Source organism: Heptranchias perlo, chromosome 16 (assembly GCF_035084215.1).
Source record: "Heptranchias perlo isolate sHepPer1 chromosome 16, sHepPer1.hap1, whole genome shotgun sequence".
NCBI classification, from domain to species: Eukaryota; Metazoa; Chordata; class Chondrichthyes; order Hexanchiformes; family Hexanchidae; genus Heptranchias; species Heptranchias perlo.
This window is the reverse complement of record NC_090340.1, coordinates 46956489-46976807: the sequence shown is the minus strand read 5'-3', so window position 1 is coordinate 46976807 and position 20319 is coordinate 46956489. Positions and strand designations below refer to the sequence as shown.

Genomic DNA, 20319 nt, shown 5'->3' with positions numbered 1-20319 from the left:
CTAATGATTCCTCTAGATTTCAAATTAGCTTTGACAACTGCAGTTGAGCGGATTTTTTTTGTTGGCCAAATTGCAATAAAATGGAACTTGACAGCATGCACACAGTTTTACGAGACTCACTGGGAGCCAAATTCAACGTGCGCCAGAAACAGACGGCAAATGGGTGTATCACCTGTTGACGTTTGCTCAAGGCACACGTGAAATTGGTGCGCGTGCCTCATTTGATTAAGATTGGCGAGCTGCGGAGCTTTTTATTGGCAACTCTCTGGAGGTCAGGAAATCAGGCGTTAGTGACACCATTTAAAGGGGAGGCGCACTTTGCCTTTCCTTAACGGAATCACCGCTGTACAGTGCAAATGGTAGATAGAGCAAGTGCAGCAAGATCCCCCCCCCCCCCCCCGGATTCTTAGATGCTGCTCTGAAGGTTCTGGTTGAGGAGGTGAGCAGGATGAAGGAGGGGCTGTTCCCAAAGGTGGCAGAGGGGTGTCAAGGCAAGTTGCCCAGCACCAGTCGACAAAGGTGGCCGAACAGGTCAATGTGAGAAATACTGTACTCAAGACCTGACTGCAATGCCGGAAGAAGTTTAATGATCTGAGCAGGACTGCTAAGATAAGACACCCATCTCACATCTTTTCCTCTCTGCTTAGCCCTGCACTACTGGAGTCCCAGCACTATCAAGCCTTCCCTAACCCACTTCCCAACTCTCTCCTCTAATCACAGCAGCACAGTTCATTGAACCTCCTTCTGCTGCTGCTTGCACACTCTGCACCTGCTACAATCCTCACAATTTCTCCCCTCACTTCCCCACATCTACCTTTCACACATTGTCAACACTATTCTACCCTGACATACACATCCTCACAACCTCACACGCCAATACACTCCCTATCTTCTAGCAGGACATTGGCACAGGGAGCAGGCAGGGACAGGAGGACAGCCACCAAGATTCCCATTCAAAGAGGCGGTCATGGAAATTGGGGGCAAGGGGCGACTGGCAAGGCTGCAGGATACCCTCCACAGGGTGTGGGCCATCTTAACATCTTTTTCTCTTCTCACTGAAATCTCTTTCTCACATGCTCTACATGACAAAGTGATGGCGCTTTGAGCTGGCAGTCACTTGTCTATGCTAACCTTTGCTACTAACGACTAACCCTTGTCCCTCTCTTCCCTTTCCAGGTCCATCAGAAGTAAAGGGCCCAGACGCAGCAGAGGAAGAGGAGGATATCTCTGCTGAAAACACACCATCACTCGACTTTAGCAAGCAGCAGCTCAGAAATCAGCAACCTGCGTAGTTCAGATGGTCAGTTAGGGGAGTCTGCATTGGGAGATTCACTGAGCACAAGTATGCAGGAGCAAGGATTTAGTCAGTATAAAAGTGCTTACGTTTAAATACGTTCCATACAGGCAGAGGGCACAGATGCTGACTTCAAGGGCCCAGCCCGTAGAAGATCATCCATGGCTCTATTGGTGTGTCTGGCAGGAAGCCTGCACACAATGTCGGAGAGTATGGAGGATTCCAGGGGGTATTTGTTCAGGGTATGGAAACAATGCAGTTAACCATGGAGTGTATAGTCAGCTTTATGAACACTGAAGCAGGGCCAAGTTGCGAGCCCCAGGTGACAGCTCTGACAGCTTCGATGTAAGCTCAGACTGCTGCCATTTTGGCTCCAGGTTCCAACATCTCTGGCTTTCAAAGCATAAAGGAGAGCATGGATAGGAGCTTTCAAAGTGTTACAGCATTCTTGCACTCTATTTGTGCGTGGAGCCCCATGAGAGTGGCCTAGGCTGCATGGGAGAGGCAGATGCTGTCCTTTCTCTCGATGACAGCTCCCTTGCCAGCCCCTCAATCAGTGTCTGTGTTGGTGCCAAACGGTCCCAATGATACTGAGTCTGCAGCCAAGCCTTCTAAGGCCAGAGCTCCTTGAGATCGCCCACCACAGCCTTCTCAAGTGTCCTCAGTGGAGAGCCTTTCACCTCCCATGCTGTAGCCACCTCATAGGAGCCTTTCAGTGGCAGAAGAGTTGGTTCCAGTGGCAGAAGGGTCAGTAACCAGGGGACACAGATTTAAGGTGATTGGCAAAAGAACCAGAGGCGACGTAAGAGAACATTTTTTTACACAGAGTTGTTATGATCTGGAATGCACTGCCTGAAAGGGTGGTGGAAGCAGTTTCAATCCTAATTTTCAAAAGGGTATTGGATAAATACTTGAATGGAAAAATTTTTACAGGGCTATGGGGAAAGAGGAGGGGCATGGGACTAATTGGATAGCTCTTTCACAGGCATGATGGGCCGAATGGCCACTTCCTGTGCAGTTACATACTATGATAGGAGCACCAGATTCGGCAAAAGAGAATATAAGACATACACTAGGGATTTGCACCAGGGTAATTTTTAGTTTTTAAACTGTTTCTTCACAATTCTCAAATGAACCATTCTGAACCAGTTTGTTGAGCTGCACAGTTTCTTTGCATTGATTTTTGTTTGACCATGCCCAGTGATGTCATTCCAACACGCATGCAGGTGCAGAATTTGAGGGCATCCATCTGTAAGTACGTGATGGTAGGAGGGACTGTTTTTGTGAGGGGAGGAGGGGTGATTCAACTGAAGCATTCATCAATGATTCACTGCTGTAAAGCTCTGATAGCTGGCAGGATTGGTGGTCCTTGCCCTTCCTCTTCATCCATAACTTCATGCTGATCTTCCTGCTCCTGCACCTCCATTTCTTTCTCCCCATGTGGCTCACAGGGCAAAATTATGGAGCATGCAGCGTGCCACCACGAATCTGGAGACTCTCCCATGGCTGTACTGTGGGATGCCTCCAGGTAGTGGAACCTCTGTTTGAAAATGTCAATTGTTTGCTCAATCGAAGGTCTGGTAGGGGTGTGACTATCACTACGATGCTTCTCGGCATCTGCACTCGGGTTCCTGACTGGTGCCATGAGCCACGTGTAGAAATAGTCCAGAGTCTTTATATGGAGCACGCAAGGCTATGTGCGTAATGATTGATGCCCTGTACCTAGTGGGAAACCGGCTATGTTGGCGAAGCCCAGAGCTGTATCATCTTGCTTCGCTGCCTCCATGTGGAGACTGCTAAAGCCGCTGTGCTTGATGCAGCAATGTACTGCAAATTGAGTGACGTTGCTAATGTCACCTGTTGAAATGACCCTGAGACATAGAAATTCAGGGCCACAGTCACCTTCAGAACCACAGGCAATGAAGTGTGTGACCTGGAGCTCTCTCAGCCTCCCTGGTGAAGCAGAGCCATTGGACACACTGCTCCTCAGTTAAGTGCAGATAAGATGTTTTGCTCCTGTAGACACGCATGGTGTAAGGCCTCCTGTGTCATTCCCTCTTTTGCCCTCTTCTCCCAACAGTTGCAGGTCTCTGCATTCTGATTGGCTGCTCCTCCTCCTCATCCTTCAGCACCAATGTCAGACTGAGCACCCCCCAAAATTGGCAGAGTATAAGTTTATGCAGAATCTCCCAGATAGAGATTGTCCTGCAGCCTCAAAAAGTCACTGTCCAAAATATTTTTACTTAGTTAGAGCAGCTAACATAGCAAAAAAGGACCCCCACTAGCAGTCTGGAAAGACTAACCTGAGACTTCCCTGAATGCAGCTGAAAATTGCTTTCAGTGATGCTGGTGCTGCCTCCTTCCCAACTGTTGGTACCAAGGTTTAATGGGCGGGTTTAAGAATGAACATATCCAGCGTTGCGTGCTTTCAGTTCAATTTGGCAAAAGGGGCTTTAACCAGACGCAGGACCCTAATAATATATTCATGAGGACCCTGCTGCATTCAGGCGGCCGCCCTGAACTCTTAAAAGTCGCCCAATCCAATATCACAACCTGTGCAATTCCGATGTAGGTTCGAGATGGGAAATTGTGACCCAAAATTTGGAGGTTTCACATTGAATTTACACCAGAAAAACAGGCAGCCAAAAATTGAATTTCTCTCCCACTACATCCAGGTAAAAATTACCATATTTACACATCACAGAATAAGACCCAAGCCACAGTACTTCTACTTCAGTCTTCTTAGTCTCAACATATGTACTGTATGCATATGCTGGCCATTGTATTGAGAGGAGTCAGTAATTAAACTAGCCATATTCATGAGAGATCTGCAGGATACCGGGGCCAAAAGGGTTAAATTATAGAATCATAGAATGGTTATAGCACAGAAGGAGGCCATTCGGCCCATCGAGCCCGTGCCGGCTCTTTGTAAGAGCAATCCAGTTAGTCCCATTCCCCCACTCTTTCCCTGAAGCCCTGCAAATCTTTTCCTTTCAAGTTTTATCCAAGATCTTTTTGAAAGCCACAATTGAATCTGCTTCCATCACCTTTCAGGCAGCGCATTCCAGATCATAACTGCGTAGAAAAGTTTTTCCTCATGTTGCCTTTGGTTCTTTTACCAATCACCTTAAATCTATGTCCTCTGGTTCTGGACTCTTCCGCCAATGGGAACAGTTTCTCTTTATTTACTTTATCTAACCCTTGATGGTTTTGAACATTTCTAACAAATCTCCTTTTAACCTTCTCTGCTCCAGGGAGAACAACCCCAGCTTTTCCAGTCTATCCATGTAACTGAAGACCCTCATTCCTGGAACCGTTCTAGTAAATTTTTTCTCTAAGGCTTTCACATCCTTCCTAAAATGCGGTGCCCATTTGGCCGAACCAGTGTTTTATAAACGTTCAACATAACTTCCTTGCTTTTGTATTCTGTGCCTCTATTTATAAAGCCTAGGATCCTGTGTGCTTTTTTAACCGCTTTCTCAACCTGTCCTGCCACTTTCAAAGATTTGTGCACATATATCCCCAGGTCTCTCTGTTCCTGGACCCCCTTTAGAATTGTACCATTTAGTTTATATTGCCTCGCCTCATTCTTCCTGCCAAAATGTATCACTTCGCACTTCTCTGCATTAGATTTCATTTGCCATGTGTCCACCCATTCCACCAGCCTGTCTATGTCCTTTTGAAGTCTATCACTATCCTCCTCACTGTTCACTACACTTCCAAGTTTTGTTTCACCTGCAAATTTTGAAATTGTGCCCTGTGCACCCAAGTCCAAGTCATTAATATATATCAAAAAAAGCAATGGTTCTAGTACCAACCCCAGGGGAACACCACTGTATACCTTCCTCCAGTCTGAAAAACAACCGTTCACCACTACACTCTGTTTCCTATCACTTAGCCAATTTCGTATCCATGATGCCACTGCCCCTTTTATTTTGCTTCAGTTTTGCTGACAAGCCTATTATGTGGCACTTTATCAAACACCTTTTGAAAGTCCATATACACAACATCAACCACATTGCAGACAGGTTGCATAGGCTAGGCTTGTATTCTCTTGAATATAGAAGATTAAGGGGTGATCTAAATGAAGTGTTTAAGATGATTAAAGGATTTGATAGGGTAGAGAGAGAGAAACACTCTGGTGGGAGAGACCAGAACAAGGGGGCATAACTTTAAAATTAGAGCTAGGCCATTCAGGAGTGATGTCAGAAATCACTTCTTTACACAAAGGACAGTAGAAATCAGGAACTCTCTCCCACAAAAAGCCGTTGTGGCTCGGGGTCAATTGAACATTTCAAAACTGAGATTGATAGATTTTTGTTCGGCAAGGGTATTAAGGGTTATGGGACCAAGGTGGGTAGATGGAATTAAGATACAGATCAGCCATGATCTAATTGAATGGCGGGAAAGGCTTGAGGGGCTGAATGACCTACTCCTGTTCCTATGTTCCTAAAATTATTTAATACTGAAAATCTTTGCCTGAAAGTGTTGAACACCATGATAATTGTGTTGTAATGAGGTACAGTAAACATATTTTACATCCTGATCACTACATGTGTATAAACCTTGTGTGCTAATAGTTGTTTTATTAAAAGATCCACAATTCTAAGACATTAAGGAGTTTAATTTTCTCTAATAGCATAATGCTCGATTGCATTTGTGTAAGATTCTTTTTTGCAGTCATTGGGTTAACAACTGTTACAACATTGGACAAATGCATTTTATGCAAGCACATTAAACAATATGCTACCAGAGGAAACAAAGCCCTTAAATATTATCATTCGAAATACTACAAGGGGCTTACAGCACTTTTAGTCATTTCTGAAGTCTTAGTTTTCAGAATTCATGGCCCAATTGAGCCTGAAAAATCTCACTATGTTTAAAAGAAAAACAGGCACAACAGGACCTTCGACACTTAAAAATAGGAATATTCCCACTTCCTCGTGTTCTACTTTCTCCATTAAACTATTTAAGAGATCGACTAAATGTATTCTAAGACCCATTTGATAATTAATTATTTAAAGATCAGAATATGATTTAGCTTTGGGTTGCAGTTAGGTCCCCAAAAATATTTGACTGAATTAATTCACTGAATGCACACCTGCTCCTCCCCGGTTCCACATTCAGGTTATGTATTTTTATAAAAACTTACCTTTTTGGTGACAGCCTCCAGCAGTCGCTTTAAGGACCGCTGGTTAGGCTGCATGTAGATTTGGTTATCCTGAACGCAGCAGGCCCGGCGCCGACTGCATTCAGGGCAGCCCAATTTCGGGAATGGGGGCCTCATACAGGCATTCGGCCGTCTATTTGCATAGTCAAAGGGCTGAACGCCTGTTTTAGGCACAGGCCCTGGTGCCTATACTGAAGCTTTTACCAATATAGCAGGCAGCACAATTTCGGCACAGAATACTCCATATTGGCTGCTCAGGCACTCGTTTTACACCTGTAAAATGGGTGTGGCATCAATGTATTTTTGTGCCATCATGTTTTTAAACACTGATGTTGCATTACTCTGATCGCTTCAAATTCCGATTATAGACTAATTAAATTTTGATTGAATTACTAAACAATTTCATATAGAATTAGATGTAAATTTTTTTTAACTATTGATGTTATAAATTACTGTGTTCAGTAAACACTAGAGGTCAATCTGTGATGGGATTGATACATCAAAAATGAGAAGGGTATGGTAGGGTGATTTGTTGATGGAACTAGGGGCAAAGTCCAGATAAGGCTGCCAAATTATTTCAATGCTGTTTGAAGTGAATTTTTCAGTTTATAGAACATTAAATTATTTTTGTGGATTGTCAGCATTTAAAGATGTGGAACAGGTCAACTATAGACCTTAATGCAATATGATCATGGGGTGTATACTAGTAACAAGTGGTAATCAGTGCTCTTGATCAGAAAACAGCCAATCTGATGAGACCTGGCTGCTGCAAACTTTTGTTTTAGGATGTGTTTACACCATAGTCTGAGACCAGAAGCTGCACTTTGGGTTCCAGCCAGCCAGAATCCTGTTTACACTGTTGGCTCCTGCCTGGCTGGAACTTTAACCCCTCTATTTAGGAGAAAGCTCTGTGCACACACATCCAAATGCAGAGCTGTCTCCCAAAAGTTAGAAATTGAAATGTTTAGAGCGCGGAAGGAAGAATCTCTGCTGTCTTAAACATTTAAATGGACCCCAAGCACTTTGCAAATCAGGTTTGACACCACACTGAATTTACACTCCATGTGGGATCAAAACAAAATGATGTGCCATTACCATCTCAAGGAGTTTCACTCCAGAGTCAGATCGGATTCCACTCTAAGACCAGCACTGTCAGTTTACCATCAGTGAGAAACAGAAATCTCTTCACACCACCGTTAATTTTGCAGTGTAAATACATTCTTAAACTCTCTGATCTGAGCTCTAAACATTGAATTAGTAAGGTTATAAAACTTTTTTACAAACAGTGAAAGCTAATGACGTTTGGGCAGCATTTCTGCAACATTTTCATACTGGAATTCCACAAGGAAGTAACACTGGTTTTAATAGAATTAGGAGCAAGGTTGGTCGACCAGTCGGGGAACTCAGCTGGTTAGAGATGTTTGGAAAGTGCCATGGTGAGCGGAAAATGAATATCCTGGTGCCAGCTGGTGAACGGGTTGTCCAAAAGAGCGAATAAGTTGGCACGTTATTTCAGACCGAAAGCTTTTTTCGGATTAGATGTAGGCGAAGCCTTAGTTAGGTAAAGCGCTGATGATGAGAACGGATAATAAAGATACACTTAGATGGGAAAGCTGTCAAGGCAATGAATGGTTATAGGATGCTGTTTGGAAATGCCCAGTCATGAAAGACATTGATGTGATGCTTGGCTGATTTAAATTGAACTGAGGCTGATTTGCTGATTCCAATTGCACACCCTGATAAAACAGAACAATAGATCCTTTACTCTAGTGGGAAATTTAAAATGTAATCTATATACTTGCATAGTTAAGTCTCCAATAATAATAAAAGCAGGATCTGATTAAGAATTCACTTATATTGAAAACCTCCCTCAAGAATCCAAATATGTCATTCTTTAAGACAAACATCACCCCTCGTCTGTCCTGTCTACAATAACCACAACTGAGACCCCGATAATGATTGAACATATTTATTCAGATGAGAGAAATAGATGGATACCTTGGAATTAAATAACTGGGCACAGTTTAAACAGGTTAGCTGAACTGTCATCTTGGGGGTGATTTTAACCCCTAAGAATGGGTGGGTTGGGGCGGGTGGGAGTTGAAAATAGTTGTTTTTTTGGGCTACAACTGCAAAATTTTCAGACTTTGCATTCCCAGTGGGAAGCCTGTACTTTTATACGCCCAAGTTAAACCCAGAAATAAAGCCGGGTTTTGGTCGCGACCCAAAAAGTAACTATTTTCAACTCCCACCCGCCCCCAACCCACCTGTTCTTGGGGGTTAAAATCATCCCCCTTGATATGAAAGCTTGAAATTCCTTTTGGAAGAACATAAATGGCCCTTCTGGCAACCAAAGGTTTTGCTCCTTTCAATACTACGAGGTCAATTTTCAACTAGCTGCCTGGTGTGAAACTGGCGTTGGGGATCAATTGTCCATTATAGAAACCACCCAATTTTCATTTCCGTTGCAATCAATGGCGATGACAATCAGGCAGTTTCGATAATGGGTGGCACGTTAAAAATCCAGCCCCGTTTCTGTCATTGTAAGCTGCTGCCTCCGCAAAGCTGCGTACTTTGGGAATCCTCACTCGTTTCACCTGTGGGTAACGCAGACTAGTTTATACTCCCAGATTATCAAGTACAAGCAAGGTAGTTAATAATCTGGGAGTACAGAGTAGTCCAGCCCTTTCAGTTCCATCTCTTAAAGTATTTGCAGGACAGATTTGAACATTCTTACTGTGAAATCCCTCAGCGGGTGTCTTTTTTTAAATGTATTTTTTTTCCCTTCACTTGTGGAAAGTTTTTTCCTCGGTTCCTCTTGTACCTCACCTCATTATCAACCCCCACAGTGAACAGATATCCTGCTCCAAGTGACTCTGGACTATATTTTCCTCATATAATTTTAATAGAAATCTAGATGCAAGTAAAATATGGAACATGGTGTAATGTCAGTGGAAAGTGCTTCCAGACTAAGTGTCCATGTTTAGCACTGATTTGGGGATACCTAGCCCTCTAAAAAATGGATATTAGTAAAAAAACAAGTGAGAAGTCTGCTGTTTGCTTGCATAGACCTTAATGGTGAACTCATGCATTTCATTGCTGCATGGTCAAATTGAGAGTATTTTACTTCAGATCAGCTAGTTTATTGAGGGCAGAGGTTGCAAAATATCACCGCAGGTGTAGATATTGTGCGACAGAGGGGTCTTACTCCCTCCCCGCCCCCCCCCAAATTTGTCCCAGATTATCATGTGGCTCCAGCATGCAGACCAGGCAAGGTCTCCATAGATTTTTATATCATTATTAAATGGTACCTCCCCCCTACCATCCCTCCAACCGCCCCCATTCCCCCAAAATGGCGAGGTCGCTCAAATGTTTCACATTTTATAACGAGGGGCTCCACGATTAAATAAAGCCCTGGAATGGCTGACTTCACATAAATAGTTTTATCTTTTGTTTTATTATTTTTTAAAAAGGAAAGTGTTATGATTTGGGATGCTGATGTTGTCGTGTGGTATCTTAGCTATCAAGTTGAAATGATGACTGCAACTAGGTTTGAAAGCGTTGCCTAGGAGATCATGGGTTATTTTCCAACGGGGTTCATCTGATTTACAGGCATAAATCAAGCAAATCCAATTGGAAAAGTAGGCAGAGATCGATGATCCATTGTGCCAGACCTCCATCCATTTTGTGCTTCTTGTACTTCCACTGGCAGGAATATTGAGGACAGGAAGTGCCCACTTGAAAAAGGTGAGAATTTCATTTAAAATGTGGGCAGGGACATCCCCATACAATTTCATGGGTTTTTGTGCAGGTTCTCAAGGAAATATGGAAGTTCATATAAGCTCCACAGCCTTATAAAGTTAAGTATTCCAGCCATTTCTGTTGACGTTTAGGTTCTCTTGAGCCTTTGTGCCAATTGTATTGTTTTTTTTATTTCCCCCTGCACCAATGGGAATCCTCTATCTCGGTTCTTTGGAGTAAGAAGAGATGGACAAATGGAGGGATGCCAGGCAAGTCGGATTCTACCAGAGGTGTTCTATGCCCACCAACATTGGCAGACAGAGAGACACATACCTCACCTTTGAGGCTCCTATTTCTGAGGTAGGCTGTGACAATAGTGCTGATTGCACAGATATGATATGTGAATGCCTGAATACATCTCAGTTACATATTTCATGCCTTAAGAGTTACTGCGTGAAAGAAGGCACACCAGAGTGATCAACAGCCAGTGTAGTCTGCTTGACAAGGTAGGGCCATCAATCATTTCTGTCTTTGATAAGATAACCAGGGAATAACTATCTCTATTTGTCAGTGAGTCGGTAATTAGAGGGCATAAATTTAAGATCAATATAAAAAAGGGAGAAATTAGGAGATTTTCTTTTACAAAGAGTGTTGTTGGGACATGGTATGTCCTACCAGAAACAGTGGAGGAAGCAGAATCCATAATAGCTTTTAAAAGGGAAGTGGATAAATATTTGAAAAAGAAAAATTTTAAAGGATGTAAAGAAAGGGCAGGGGAATGGAACTAAGTGGATAGCTCTTCCAGAGAGCCAGCACAAGCATAATCAGATGAATGGCCTTTTTCTGTGCTGTAAAATTCTATGATTCTGTATTCTGCTGACAAACCAACCAGGAAACATCTATGGGAAGCTGTCGTCACAGGGTGTGAGTCAGCAGACAGCCAGATGAAGAGTTGTGCCACCCGCTTCAAAGCCACTATACATAGGAACAGGAGTAGGCCATTCAGCCCCTTGAGCCTGTTAACTCAAGTAGCTCACACGCACCAAAGGACTGGCGTAGCCAATGGCAGTACCAGCCAGCTGTGCCCTGACTTATGGGGCTGGTACCATGGAGTGGCAAATAGGGTCAAATTACTTAAAAAGCCTCCACAAAGCCTACCTGTTTGACCATGCCTTCAGTCACCTCACCTAACTTTTTCCCATCACTATATCAGTGTCAGGTTTTGGGTCTGTGAAGCACTTATGTAGATGTCATTAGCCTAAAAATTTGGCCTTGCAGTGCCCGTTCTTTGGGCGTTAACTGATATACTAAGCCCCCAATATGGTGGGGAAGAAGTGCGCGCACATTTCTGGCCAGATGTGCGTCGACGTCCCTCCCCCTCCATATTGGGAAAGGAAGCAGACATTAATCCCTTTACATATGCAATAAGGGGTCTAACCAGACCGTGCCATCGCCTGCGACCTACAAGGTAAATTTTTCACATTTACTTACCTACGGTCCTCTTCATCAGCTGGCTGTTACGCCTGACTGGCTCCGGTATAATGAGTCCTGAGGCCCAATATCGGCCACTCCTGAATTTCTAGGCTATTATCTCTTAAGTCCTCAACTGGTCATAGCAGTAAGATTCCTGACAAGGTTTTTTCAGACAAGTCTTACTCCATAAGCCTAATATCACATTGCATTTACAATTTCTTGCTATATTAATGATTGATCATGTTGATACATAAAATAATTAACATGATACCCAATAGATAAAAAAAGTTATGATACTTTCATTTCTATCAAATCACAGCAAAGATCTTTGTATGACGAATTGCTAAGATTTCAGTGTATGTTTGGATATGGCACAAAGAATGCCCTTTTTTTCTGCAACTAAAGTATTAGTAGATTAATACTAAAAACACAGTTTATTCATGTACAATCATTACTGATTTTCTTAAGCACCCATAAATTATCAGTCATTACTGAACTGGAGGCCAGTGTTTCCCCTGTTCTACAATTAAAAAACTATTTAAATGGGGCGCTGTGCTGAGCTGTGTTAGAGGTGAATACCCACAGGTGAGACTTTATGGATAAACTATTGGTGAGCAATGTAACAAAAATATTGTGCATTCCATGTCTGTGTGAACAAACATTTCTACATTTTTAACAGTTAAGTTGCTCGTTAGATGTTTGTGAAGTGCTAAAGAATCATTTGGATGTTTCAGGATTGGCTGCTTTTTACTTTTCCTGCTAACAAAAATCTCACTCTCAGGACGCACGCAGCTCAAAACCACATGTTCTCATGATTTTGTGAGTAGGCTATAAATTATGAAGAAATATGGGTATTTCTCCTAGTATATTTTTATGATGAAAATATAGTCCTATGCTACCAGTCAGCAGGAGGTCTACATAAGCTACAAAGATTGACTTTCCTTTTGATTCTGCCTTCTCCTGTTGCCTTTCCCACAAGTGACTTGAGTGAAATTAGGAGTTCACTGTGTGGACAGTCATAGACACCAGGCATTTTAAATTGGCTGCCAATCATAACCCTTTCCATTTGAAAATAAAGAAAAAGCTAATGCATGGAAGTGTAGCTGAAGATCTTTCTAGACTAAAAAAAAGTAGCTGGGTGAATAATACAAGCACTATTTTTTTTTAAAAGGTGCTACAAATTCTAAATGGGTAAATTAAATGCAATCACATGTACTGTTTATCCTGAATTTGTTCATTCTTGGATACCCATGAAGAATGCTGCATTGTGAGTGGCCGATCTTTGCTTTTTTTGAAAGTGACTGAGGACGTTGAGTATGAGGACAGCCTGAGGTGTCCATTCCCATGGACGTAGTTAGTGCACAGAACAGGCCCTGTGCAAAATATCCATTCTGAATGATCTGGGAAAGAGAAAATTGATTTATTCATGCCACCCCTCGCAAAGCTCTGCTGTCTGGGCACTACACCTGTGCCTCAATGCCCCAGGAAAAGTATCAGCCAGTGTTCCCATTGCTGATGGCTAGTTCATGACTTCTGTTGAAGTGTGCGTGTGAATGATGGCTGTGGTGCTACTCAATATGTAGGCTCACATGTGAAGATTGGTTTCTTTGGCCTGGTACTGGAGGCCTGCCGGCAGCAACTGAGTCATACCTGAACAAAACTCAGCATCTTCTGGATAGAAGAGGAGACAATTGGAGTGAAAAAAGCAGTGGAGTGAACACAGAGTGTGTGATGAGAAATGGGATTTATGGCAGGGATTTAAGGAAAAAGTTTCATCAAAACTTGATGAGATGGCCATATATTTTCATGTGTGTTATAACAGCAAGTTGAGTATTGAGTCAATTGGGAAAAAAGACAATGTTGACTCACTCAACTGGCTGACTTGCCTCATTTTCTTACTGCAGTACATCAACTTATTACTATTTAAATTTTTGCTGTTTTATCTGTTGTTTGCACCAATTTCTTGCACCTTTTACATAATGCTACTTATGATAATTATCTTGTGATCTTCCTCATGATTTATTCCTTCTCGTATTAGTTGAAAGAATCCTGTTAGTAACTAATGCTTCCATGCTGAAATCAACAGAAGCTGTGTCCTTTTTGTCGTGTTCCTCAAACACCCTAACCATGAATTCTTTCTTAATGTCCTTAGTACTAATCCTATTTTGCCGTTCCATATTTGCATACTATTATCCTATTATCATCATAAACTTCTCATTTAAGTTACCAGATTTTGGCTTAGACTTCCTTTTCTAATTCAACTTTCACTGTCATGATAAGGCAGTAAGCAGAGTGCATGTAATTGGTGTGACTATTTCTGGGGAGCATGTCTTGCAACTGAACATGTGACCATTTTTAGCAGATGATGAAAGACTTTAGCACATATTTATTATGAACAAATAAGAACCAATTCATTCAGTGAGGATTTGCATTCCCTGGGCCTATCAGTAACTGAAAGCATCAACAACAACAATGTCCCAAGGCATTTCACACGGGGGATTGACACTGAACAGGAGTTTGGAGAAGAGTTAACCGAGGTGACCAAAGACATGATCAAAAAAATAGGTTTAAGAAGGCTTTTGATGAGAGAAGTAACAAGGTGGAGGTTTACAGCATTCCAGAATTCAGTATATGATGGCTTAAGGAGCTGACAGAGAGCACAACAGCCCAGATACGGAAGAGTTGAGATGCAAGCTGGGATATAGAGCTGGAGGAGGTTGCAAACATAGGTGGAGCAAGATCATGGAGGAATTTGTCAATGAGGATGAAATCAATATGGAGATCTAGAACAAAGGTTATAGGTGAGTGAGATTGAGGTTGAAGTTTGTGTAAAATGGAGGATGGAAAGCCTGTGAGGAGAACACAGCAAACTGACTGATGTTGCTAATGTTACCAGAAGTGGTTTGAAAGGAGCCAAAGCTGTAAAAGTTTAGAGCCATGGTGACCTTCAATGCGTCAGGCAATGCAGTACATGCCCTGATGTTGGGCTTCAATTCTCACTCCAACAGGTGGCATAGACAAGGGACGATCTCCTTGTTGAAATGGAGCTGCCTTACACACTGCTTCTCTGTGTAGTTCAGATATGATGTTTTGTTTCTGAAGACCCACATTCTGTAATGCCTCCTGAGCCCTTATCTCCTTTGCCCTCTTCTTGCAGCCTGTGCAGGTATTTCCTGCCTTCCTAGCTGCTGCTAAGTTGGGAGGCACAGTAAGTTCTGCCAGTGTACGGCAAAACATTCCTCCCCCAACCACCACCAAGAACAGATTATCTGCTCATTTATCTCATTGCTGTTTGTGGGACTATGCTATGCACAAATTGGCTGCTGCGTTTCCTACAATACAACAACAACCAAATTTCAAAAGTACTTTATTAGCTGTGAAATGTCTTGGGACATCCTGGGGCTATGAAAGGCGCAAGTTAAAGTTTGTTTGTTCTTTCTACTCTCATAGGAACATAGCAACATAAGAACATAGGAGCAAAGAAACACAGAAGCAATGGAACACACAAACATGGAACGTAGATTTTACAGAACTTTACGGAATTTTACAGAACTAACAGGTGATTTGGCAGAAGTGGACTGGACACAACTACTTGAGGAGAAATCAGTGGCAAGCCAATGGGAGGCACTAAAAAGTGAAATTCTACAGGTACAATGCAGACACGTCCCCTCAAAGAAAAAGGGTGGCACTGCCAAACTTAGAGCCCCCTGGTTGTCCAGAAGTATACGGGGCAAGATAAAGCAGAAAAAGAAAGCTTATGACTGTCACAGGAAACTAAATACTGCAGAAAGCCTTGAGGAGTATAGAAAGTACAGGGATGACGTAAAAAAGGAAATAAGGAAAGCAAAGAGAGAGCATGAAAAAATATTAGCTGGTAAGATGAAAGAAAACCCAAAGATATTTTATCAGTACATTAAGAACAAGCGGATAGCTAAGGAAAAGGTGGGACCTATCAGGGATGATCAGGGTAACTTGTGTGTAGAAGCAGAGGATGTGGGTAGGGTTTAAATGAATATTTTTGTCTCCGTATTCACAAAGGAAAGGGACGATCCGGACATAGTAGTTAAAGAGGAGAGGTGTGAAATATTGGATAAGGTAAACATTACGAGAGAGGAAGTACTAGAGGGACTGGAATCCTTGAAAGTTGATAAGTTACCAGGGCCGGATGGATTGTTTCCTAGGCTATTGAAGGAAGCTAGGGAGGAAATAGCAGATGCTCTGAGGATCATTTTCCAATCCTCACTAGATACAGGGGAGGTACCGGAGGACTGAAAGACTGCAAACATAGTACCATTGTTTAAAAAGGGTATGAGGGAAAGGCCGAACAATTATAGGCCGGTCAGTCTTATCTCGGTGGTGGGCAAACTATTAGAATCAATACTGAGAGATAGGATAAACTGTCACTTGGAAAGGCATGGTTTAATCAGGGATAGTCAGCATGGATTTGTTCAGGGAAGGTCATGCCTTACAAATCTGATTAAATTCTTTGAGGAAGTGACAAAGAGGATTGATGAGGATAGTGCAGTGGATGTTGTCTACATGGATTTTAGTAAGGCATTTGACAAGGTCCCACATGGCAGACTGGTCAGAAAGGTAAAAGCCAATGGGATACAGGGAAATGTGGTGAATTGGATCCAAAATTGGCTCAGTAACAGGAAACAAAGGGTAAAAGTCGAATGTAAATCCGTTTCCAGTGGTGTGCCACAGGGCTCAGTGTTGGGTCCCTTGCTGTTTGTGGTATATATTAATAATTTGGACTTGAATGTAGGGGGCGTGATTGGCAAATTTGCAGACGACACAAAAATTGGCCGTGTAGTTGATAGTGAAGAGGATAACTGTAGACTCCAAGAAGATATCAATGGGTTGGTGGAGTGGGTGGAAAAGTGGCAAATGGAGTTCAACCCGGAGAAGTGTGAGGTAATACACTTAGGGAGGGCAAACAGTAAAAGGGAATATGCAGTAAACGGGAATATATTGAGGGGTAGAGGAATTGAGAGATCTTGGAGTATATGTGCACAGGATCCTGAAGGTGGCAGTACAGGTAGATAAGGTTGTGAAGAAGGCATACGGAATGCTCTCCGTTATTAGCCGAGGTATAGAATACAAAAGCAGGGATGTAATGATGGAACTGTATAAAACGCTGGTAAGGCCCCAGCTGGAGTATTGTGCACAGTTCTGGTCACCACATTACAGGAAGGATGTAATTGCTCTGGAGAGAGTGCAGAGAAGATTTACAAGAATGTTGCCAGGGCTTGAAAATTGCAGCTACGAGGAGAGATTGGATAGGCTGGGGTTGTTTTCCTTGGAGCAGAGGATGCTGAGGGGTGACTTGATTGAGGTGTACAAAATTATGAGGGGCCCAGATAGCATAGACTGGAAGTACCTGTTTCCCCTAGCGGAGAGTTCAAGAACTAGATGACAGAGATTTAAACTGATTGGCGGAAGGATTAGAGGGGACATGAGGAAAAAGTTTTTTACCCAGAGGGTGGTGGGTGTCTGGAATTCACTGCCCGAATTGGTGGTAGAGGCAGGGACCCTCAACTCTTTTAAAAAGTACCTGGACCTGCACCTAAAGTGTTGTAAGCTGCAAGGCTATGGACCGAGTGCTGGAAGGTGGGATTAGAATGGGCACCTGATTGTTCTTCGAGCCAGCGCGGACAGGGTGGGCCAAATGGCCCCCTTCTGTGCTGTATATTTTCTATGGATCTATGGTTCCATTTAGTCTCCTTGGTTCCATATCTCTTGATATCCTTACCTAACAAACATCTATCCATCTATCTCAGTTTTGAAGTATTCAGTTGTTGGCACCAGTAAATTGGGTATTTGAGGGGAGGGCATCAGTAAATGGGATAATTGGAAGGAGGGCACCAGTGAATAGAAAAACGTGGAAGTGTAGTGAACAGTAAGGAGGATAGTGATAGACTTCAAGAGAATATAGACAGGCTGGTGGAACGGGCGGACAAGTGGCAGATGAAATTTAACACAGAAAAATGTGAAGTGATACATTTCGGTAGGAAGATCGAGGAGAGGCAGTATAAACTAGAGGGCACAATTCTAAAAGGGGTTAGGAACAGAGAGATCTGGGGGTTTATGTGCACAAATCATTGAAAGTGGCAGGGCAGGTTGAGAAAGCGGTTAAAAAAGCATACCTGGGCTTTATAAATAGAGGCATAGAATACAAAAGCAAAGAAGTCATGATGAACCTTTATAAAACACTGGTTCGACCATAACTGGAGTATTGTGACCAGTTCTTGGCAACGCACTTTAGGAAAGATGTGAAGGCCTTAGAGAGGGTGCAGAAAAGATTAATGGAATGTTTCCAGGGATGAGGGACTTTAGTTACGTGGATAGACTGGAGAAGTTGGGGTTGTTCTCCCTGGAACAGAGAAGATTGAGAGGAGATTTGACAGAGGTATTTAAAATCATGAAGGATCTAGACAGAATAGATAGAGAGAAACTGTTCCCATTGGCGGAAGGGTCAAGAACCAAAGGACACGTTTTGAGGTGATTGGCAATAGGACCAAAGGTGACATGAGGGAAATCTTTTTTACGCAGCAAGTGGTTAGGATCTGGACTACACTGCCGCAGGGGTGGCGGTGGGGGTGGGAGGGGTGGGGTGGGGGGGGTGGGGGTGGTGGTGGGCGGGGGCAGGGGAAGGCAGGGGAAGGCAGATTCAATTGTGGCTTTCAAAAGGGAACTGGATAAGTACTTGAAAGGAAAAACATTGCAGGACAATGGGGTTAGGGCGGGGGAGTGGGACTAGCTGGATTGCTCTTGCATAGAGCCAGCACGGACTCGAAGGGCCAAATGGCCTCCTTCCGTGCTGTAATCTTTCTATGATTCTATTTCTAAGTTGTGCAGATGGGGGCAGGAAGTTACAAAGGGACGTGGACAGATTAAGTGAATGGGCAAAATTGTAGCCAATGGAGTTCATCGTGGGGAAGTGTGAGGTCATTCACTTTGGATCCACGAAAGGCAAATCAGAGTACTTTGTTAATGGTGAGAAACTGTAAAGGAGCAAAGAGATTTCGGGGTCCAGGTACACAGATCATTAAAAGCTAGTGGACTGGTACAAAAAGTAATCAAAAAGGCTAAAGGAATGTTTGCCTTTATCTTAAAGGGGCTGGAATACAATGGGGAAGAAATTATACTTCAGTTGTACAGAGCCTTGGTCAGACCCCATCTGGAGTACTGTGTTCAGTTCTGGGCACCATATCTCAGGAAGAATATACTGGCCTTGGAAGGGGTACAACGCAAACTCACCAGAATGATACCCGGGCTTAAAATGTTAAATTACAAGGACAGGTTGCATAAACATGGCTTGTATTCCCATGAGTATCGAAGGTTGAGGGGTGATCTAATCGAGGTGTTTAAAATGACAAAAGGATTCGATAGGGTAAATATAGAGAAACAATTTCCTCTGGTGGGGGAATCTAGAACAAAGGGGCGCAATCTTAAAATTAGAGCTAGACCACTCATGAGTGAAATTAGGAAGCATTTTTTCACAAAACGGGTAGTGGAAATCTGGAACTATCTCCCCTAAAAGGCTGTAGATGCCAGGACAATTGACATTTTTAAGACTGAATTTGATAGATTTTTGTTAGGTGAGGATATCGAGGGGTATGGATCAAGGTTGGGAAAATAGAGGTACAGATCAGCCATGATCTAATTGAATGGCGGAACAGGCTCGAGGGGCTGAATGGCCTACCCCTGTTACTATGTTTCTATGCTTGAGAGCCTCAAGGTTAAGCCCAGCAGCATTCCCATGTTCAGCAATTGAGAACAAGTAAATCCTGTGAAACAGTTCCTGCTCTCCACAAACTCACTCACGGTATCTCACAGACAAACAGTTGCCAAAAAAGCCAAAAACCTGGCCCAAAAGCTCCCTAGAAGCCTGAAATGATGATCCAGAGAATATACCTTAATGGAAGTGAGGATCCCTTTAAATAATGCTTGTGAAAGCTGCTTGCCGACGGTTCCCAGCATGATTTGCTGGGTGGATTAAGGAAGTGACGTTTCAGGCGGCACAGACACCAATTTCAGAAAAATGTCCTGATTCAGGTGTAGGGCTCATTAACATATTTAGATGATGTCTGCATTTGTTTCAGGCGGCCGCCAGGGACGCTTATCGAGCACCCAAACCAATATGGCGTCGGGGGCACTTCCAGCATGGAACATCACGCTGCAGAATGCAACTTTCTGGCGCCTGTTTTGGACGCGGAAAACATGCAAAATGCATACCAATTTCCACCCACTGTGTCCATTTAAATATCACTTACAAAGGATTAGTTTAACTTTTAAAGTTGAAATTTTTTATTGTTCATGTCTGCTCAAGAAATTAAGATAAAATACATTATACTGTAAATATATAACTATCTTACCTGTTAGATTATTCATTTGTTCCTTGTTTGTTTAATAAACATGTTGATATTGTAAAATTTAAACAATGTCTGATATGATGTTCTACTGCTTTCAAAGACTGAAGTGGGATCTTATGAAGGCATAAGATAATCCAGTAGCTAATGTTTTCTGTTCGATATCCCGAGTACATTACCAAATGGTTACCTTGATCTCAAGGCAAGAATAGGCACTATTGAAGGTTTGAACAGTTGGGCCTCACCTGTGAGAGTGATCTAACATC

General features: G+C 42.8%; 1 long non-coding RNA gene across 2 annotated transcripts; it reads left to right on the top strand.

Moving 5' to 3' along the window:
- Positions 1-10449: 10449 nt before the first annotated feature.
- LOC137333350 (uncharacterized) lies at positions 10450-20003 on the top strand. 2 transcript variants are annotated; one of them, XR_010965870.1, is made up of 3 exons: positions 10450-10565; positions 15129-15237; positions 19787-20003. It is a non-coding gene; the product is annotated as an uncharacterized lncRNA (long non-coding RNA). The 2 variants fall into 2 exon arrangements; XR_010965871.1 differs by having other exon boundaries at positions 15129-15326.
- The last annotated feature ends 316 nt before the right edge of the window (positions 20004-20319 follow it).